The sequence below is a fragment of the Myxine glutinosa genome, chromosome 11 (genome assembly GCF_964187855.1).
Source record: "Myxine glutinosa chromosome 11, kmMyxGlut1.1, whole genome shotgun sequence".
NCBI lineage: Eukaryota > Metazoa > Chordata > Myxini > Myxiniformes > Myxinidae > Myxine > Myxine glutinosa.
In genome coordinates, this window is record NC_136271.1 from 30,915,054 (window position 1) to 30,921,402 (window position 6,349).

Sequence of the window (6,349 nt, forward strand, 5' to 3'; positions counted from 1 at the left end):
ATTTAATGATGATCCTCAATCATGCTTGGACTCGGTGGTGTAATGCTTTGATCTCTGTTAGGTCTTGACTGGGGGTCAAACCGTAAACCTCCCAGAATCAGCGCGGATGATGAACCTCCCAAATTTATGTTATAATCGGCTTTAGAAAGCATGTTTTGAGCAGATATGTTGATGATCTTGAGAGGTTTGTATTCGATTCTCCTTTAATCATTTATCATAAATGTTGTCATTAAGAAAGTGCATTTTGGGGAGGTAAATAAATTAAGAGCAGCCAGTATCCTTGCGAGACAATATTTTAATATTCTTTTCAAACATAACAGTTATATTAACATTCAGGATGTCTATCGTTTTACCTTTCAGTGTCCACATGCAGTCATACCGTGAATATTCCTGAAGATGAAGATTCCGATTGTTCAGAATCTGTAAAGGATCAGTTCCAATTGTTGGATTGTTTTTGAAGGTTGAATTTATTTTTTTTCAAAATGGTGCAAATGTGTTTATTTCATCAATAATTCTGTTTTGATATTTTGATATTTTTGATATTTTGAATAAAAATGTTTATTTCAACAATTGTTTGCTGATACATTCATTAAACATAGTGTAATACAATGTGGGTAATTTGCTGAATGAATGTACAACAAAGATTTGCTATTAAAGTCTAAACGAGAAAAACATTGCCAAGTTTTCTTTGAGTCCATCATACATTACCAGGAAGGGAATGAAATAGTGATGGAGTAGCATTACAGTTGTTCATTCATTCCATGTAAAGCCTGGCATGCATCAACCATTGAGGCTGCCGGAGGAGGTGGAGGAGGAGTAGGAGGAGGACGAGGAGTAGGAGGAGGAGGAGGTTGGGTGGTGGTGTAGAGGTGGGTCATATCCCTTATAAATTTCTTCATTTCCTTTTAAACAATAACTGTACATGGCACTTATAGTGAGCATTACCAAATTCCACCAAGATCTCTACGCGTTTATGAAGTTTTATTGGATTATGATCCGGCATCAATCTGTCTTGAAAGCGGAGTTTACATAAATGAGAGACAGAATCCATTTTGTACACCGCTCCTTTCCTATTCCGTCTCCAGGCACTGCATGACGTCATCAACGGGCACCAAGGGGTGCATCACGCACAAAGACATAAAATAGAAAAAAGGGGTGCCCGGCGATGACGTGCACTGAAAGGGAGTACAGTACTCAGTTTTCACTCGGGTTTCTTGTTTTCTTGTTTGTTTGTTTGTCCTCGATATCTCAGCCATCCTTTGAGCTAGGAAGCTGAAATTTCGGCACAATAGTGAGCAAGTACTTTGTCAAAAATGGATCTTCTTTTGTTTTTGTTTTTTGATTAATCAATTAATTGATGAGTTAATTAATTATTATCGATTAATTAAGTACTTATTTATTTCCTTTCTCTTCTGGCCATTATCTCAGGCACCTTTTGAGCTGGGAAGCTAATATTTGGACATGACAATGACCAAGTGATATGGCTATAAAGGATATTTTTGATTTATGGATTAATCAATTAATCAATTAATTATTTAATTAACCGATTAATGACTTCATTAATTTTTTTAAGTTACAGATTCGGATGAAACGGTGGTGGTTTAGGTATTCTAGTAGCCATTTGATTTATAATTCAATTATTTTGTGATTATTATTTATTTATTTTCATTATTAATCACCTGTTTCTTTTCTTTCTCATCTGGGCAATATGTCAGGCACCTTTTGAGCTAGGAAGCTGATATTCGGACACAACAGTGACGAAGTGATGTGGCTATTTTGATATTTTGGATTTATTGATTAATGAATTAATTATTTAATTTTTGATTAATTAATTTAGTTAATTTTCAAAAAGTTACAGCTTCAGATGAAACACTGGTGGTTGAGGTATGCTATTAGCCAATTGATTAAGAAATTATTTTCTGATTATTATTTATTGATTTTAATTACATAATTAATCAATCAATTATTGTACACCTCTCACTCCCAATACCGTCTCACTCTATGTGCTGCACAGCGGAATCGCCGGGCGCCTCGGCAATGCCGCCCTGAAGGATATTTATTTATTTGGCATGGGGGCGGTGTACTTTGAATGTATCTGTGCTTGTTTAAACACATTTTCAAAACCAACATATCACGTACAAAGGCATAAGCATTCCTCATGGGCTGCCATTTTCCCAGGCTTTTTTTCTTCCAAAATCATACCTCATCTTTAATACATAGTTTAATATTCCGTTATTATGGTGGAATGTATGAGAGGATCATTGGAAATGAGTTACATCACCCATGGATGCTACATGGTCATTTATTGAACTTCTGAGTTGATTACAATACAACTTCTTGAACTCCCCCTTGTTGACTTCCTCATTCTATGAAAAAAAAGAAAAGTTTTGAAATGTTGCTTATATAATTTCGGAGCCAAACAGTTGCTTTATAATAAAAGTATTTTGTGACATAGAGATGCATGTTCTTAATTCGGATAGATAAATGTGGTCAAATTTGTGGTACTATGTTTTTTTCTGGAAATCCATGCCTCGCTTACTTTTCATCTTGTTAATCCATGCCTTATAAAGTGAATCCCACATGGTGTGAGAGGAATCCAAAAGTTTTTCTCAAATTCATGAAGGAAAAGTTGTGCACAAACAAAACTTGACAAAGACATTTTGCACAGAGTCCTGCACAAAGGTAGTTTGCAGCCATTGTCAGACATTTTCCCAAAGTTATGGGTGAGTTTCCTGAAGCCGTTGAACTAATTGTTTATGGCTTTGAAACTTAAAAAAGAGAAAAGTAGCTTTTGACTTCCTCTCGTACAGTTCTGTGATGTGTGGTGCATTTGTTTAAATTGCATGGTAAAAAAAATCTTACTTTGTTTGTGTTAAAACTTTGTCATGTTGAATAATCCATCATGTATCGTCATTTATTGTTTTATCGACAGCAAAGTAGGAAAGTTTCTTCAAAAGGATCCCTCCAAACATGCATATTGTGTCCTTTACTGAAAAGCAAAGTGTACATTTAACAGTCTTATAGTGACATTGATTGCCCTCATTGATGTAATATCGTGAGACATCTTTACATGCATCATCAAATACCAACACACCTTGCCGTATTGATTTTCCATTCGGCCAACAACATTGAACACCAGTCGCCATCCCAAATCGGTGACCTAATCCAAAATGAACAACCCAGGGACATTTTGTGATGCTGCTCAAGGGCCAAAGCCAACAGACCACACTCTACCACTAAACTTACACTTTCCCTGAAGGTGGAATAGCACGATAGCACACCTCATTTCTACCAAAATTTGATATAATGTGCTTGCGATTGTGACGCCTTCTCACAAATCAAATTTAAATAATTGTGAATTAATCAACCTAAATATTTTCTCTCTTTCCCAACACTGATAGACAGGAGTATATTTTCATGTATCATGCTTGGTATAGTCGGTTCTGCCGAAGCAGTATCTTGGCTGGGATGTTAAGTTAGTGTGGCGCGTGTAGGTTAGAACATTTTATGTAACCAGGGACATGTTAGTGTGAAGTTCTCCAGCTTTTATGTATGCTCTGAGGGGTGGTATAATTGACATAGGGAGTAGGTAGGAAAGTGTAATTTGGTACTTGTACTTTCTTTAAAACCAGGCAAGGTAAGGAGAGAGACGGCTTTGGATGTGTCAGCAGTTCAAGTGTGGGCTGATAATATAATCCAAAAAGCTCTAATTTGGTCTCACCTGCCCACAGGACATTCTCCCAGAAGGATTTTGGCTTGTTCAGGTGTGTTTTGGCAAACTCCAGTCGGGCTTTCTTACGTCTCTCTCTCAGAAGTGGGGTCCTCCACAGTCTCCTACCATAGAACCCCCCTTCATTGACCTCTCTACTGGCAGTTATTTTGTCCTCAGGCTGTGTGTGCTACCAAATATTAAGTATCGGGTGCCAATAATTTTGTCAATGCCATTTCTTTTTATTTTCTGATTTAAAAGGATATATTAAGTTCTGAATCGAAAACAAAGGTTCTGTAATATTAACAGTGAAATCAAGAATTGTGGAGACCAAATACTCTTGTCAATTTCAACTTATTTTTCGAGAAAATTGTGAGTTATTTGAAAAAAGTGCAAGAGTGCCAATATTTTTGGCCACGACTGTATGATGCTTTTGGAAGTTGACACGACTCTATCCATCTATCTATATAATACTAGTACCCTACTGCAAAGCCGCAATGAGCCGGCGAAGCCAAAGCCTCTTGCCATTATTTTACCCATCACTATGGCATCAGTAGGTTAGGTAGTTGGTAGTAGGTAGGTGTAGTAGGTACCGTACCTAGTTCAAAATGACACCATTTGCATTCTGGATGAGATTCAAATTTATAAAATTTACTTCTTGATTAATTCGGTGAATTCCGTCTCAACTTCGGATATTTCCGGCCGTGAAAAACTATCCCCGACGGCCACGAGATTTCTAAAAAATAATTCTTCGTCAATTTTAGAATATTTGATGCCGTTTTCAGCCTCCGAAACGCGTAATAAGCTTTTTTGAAATATTTTTTCAAATGCTCGAATCTCATTGGTTCCGGTGTTTGGTGACGATTTTCGTTGAAGATAACCAGAGCCCATGTGGGCCCGGGGAACGAGGTTGGTCTTAAAGTATTTTAATTACAAATTAGAGGTGCATAAGATTGTGAATCAAAAAAAGACGGGTGAAACAAACTCCTATTTAACTTTTTCACAATTATTTATGCATACTTCCGCATCCGCAAGATGGCGGCCTCCATTGAGCGATTTGGTGCGTCAAAGCTTCGAAATTCTCAAAGGATCCAGCAACATCTGGCTTTTCAACATAATACGTACGCGTTCATTCACAACACCGGCTTCGCCGGTTAATACACTGGTTCGTCCAACTGTTTGTGTGTAACATTTCTTTCTCATTGATTATAAAGGCATCCTTTGGCCGCCATGTTGATCTTATGCGAAGGCAAAGACTTATTCGGAGTGGTTGTATTCACAATTGTCATGCCCTCCCAATAACTCTGCCCTTAAGTGTCAAACGACCAAATGTTGAAAGGTTGAAGCTTATCTGCATCACAGGCCTTTGTAAATGTATCGGCCTCATGTTTCTGTCTGTGCTCAACACCATTTGGCATCTTCTTCACTTTCTTGTTTGCCATAGCTCAAGGAATCCCAAAAGAACAAGACAGTTTCAAAAATTCTCAGATGGGCACACATATTACCATCTTTAAACACGATAGCTTTGATATATTTTCTAAACAAGAATGAATACATTTTTGCATTTTGGGTTTGCTTTTCAATTAAATAACATTGGCACCCCCTCAGTTATACTTTGTACTTTGGTTTTCTCTCCAAGAATGAGGCTCATGGAAGAGCAAGGTTAGACTGACAGTGGGGTAGTGGGGCAACAATTGGGTACAACCAGCAAGGGAATAAACGAACAAGAAATGAAAACCGAGGGAAGGGAAAGAAACACTGAAATAAGCAAGCAAGGGGGTTTGGGTTGACGAAGGTTAATGGGGGTAATAAAGATCATGAGTCAGGAAAGGGGATGACATGACGTTTGAAGTCCTGGAGGGAATATTGCCTCTGAAAAGAATAGCCTCTGAAAGATGGTTCCAAAGACGAGACAAGCAAGGAAGAATAAATAATGTTGAGCTTTCAACAATTTCCCAGGATTCAACATTCAACAGATGTGATACTGGGGTGCCAGCCCATAGGAGAGAGAAGTACTCCATTGAGCTCTGGACAAAGATCTTGTAGGCTGTAAGTAGCTCCGATTGTGCAAGGAAATACTTGGCTGAAATATATTTTTAAACATTGATTATGCATTAGGTGTTGTGAATGACCTAGGTACAACAAAACCTGAAACGATATATAGTAGAGTCGCATAATAAGTTACATTCGTTGTCATGAATTTCGTTATAACAAACAGCAACGTTTGCAGACATTGCAGAAAAGTTGAGTAAAACTTTCTATTATGGCCAGTTCTTTAAGTGTTATAATGGCCAAAGGAAATTTTCAGGTCTACCTGCACACAAGGAGCACCTTTCAGCACTTGTATGGACTGGATTCTAAAGGAAGGATGTCAGAGAGATCTAGCTCGGAGCATCGTTTGGCAACGCAACGATAAGTGACCTTGATTTCACAGATGATGTCATCTTTGCAGAGACTCTGGACATCCTTCTGGGGGCCTTCAAGGTGCTGAATGAGGAGTTGGAGCCCCTAGGATTACACGTCTCCTGAGTCTAGACGAAGATCCAGACTTTCAATGACATATTGGATGCAGCTATCTTCTCTGTACCTGTCTGTGGTAAAGATGTTGAGGTCACGCAGGGATTTACTTACCTTGGTAGC

At 38.1% G+C, this 6,349-nt stretch overlaps 1 protein-coding gene across 1 annotated transcript in view; it reads left to right on the forward strand.

Annotated features, from left to right (window-relative positions):
- Nucleotides 1-675, forward strand: part of LOC137436105 (laminin subunit alpha-5) — a 196,992-nt gene extending 196,317 nt beyond the window's left edge. Inside the window, exon 71 of the mRNA XM_078786514.1 lies at nucleotides 361-675. The gene's annotated coding sequence lies outside the window, so the exon portion shown is untranslated. The remainder of the gene's footprint in view (nucleotides 1-360) is intronic.
- Nucleotides 676-6,349: the final 5,674 nt, after the last annotated feature.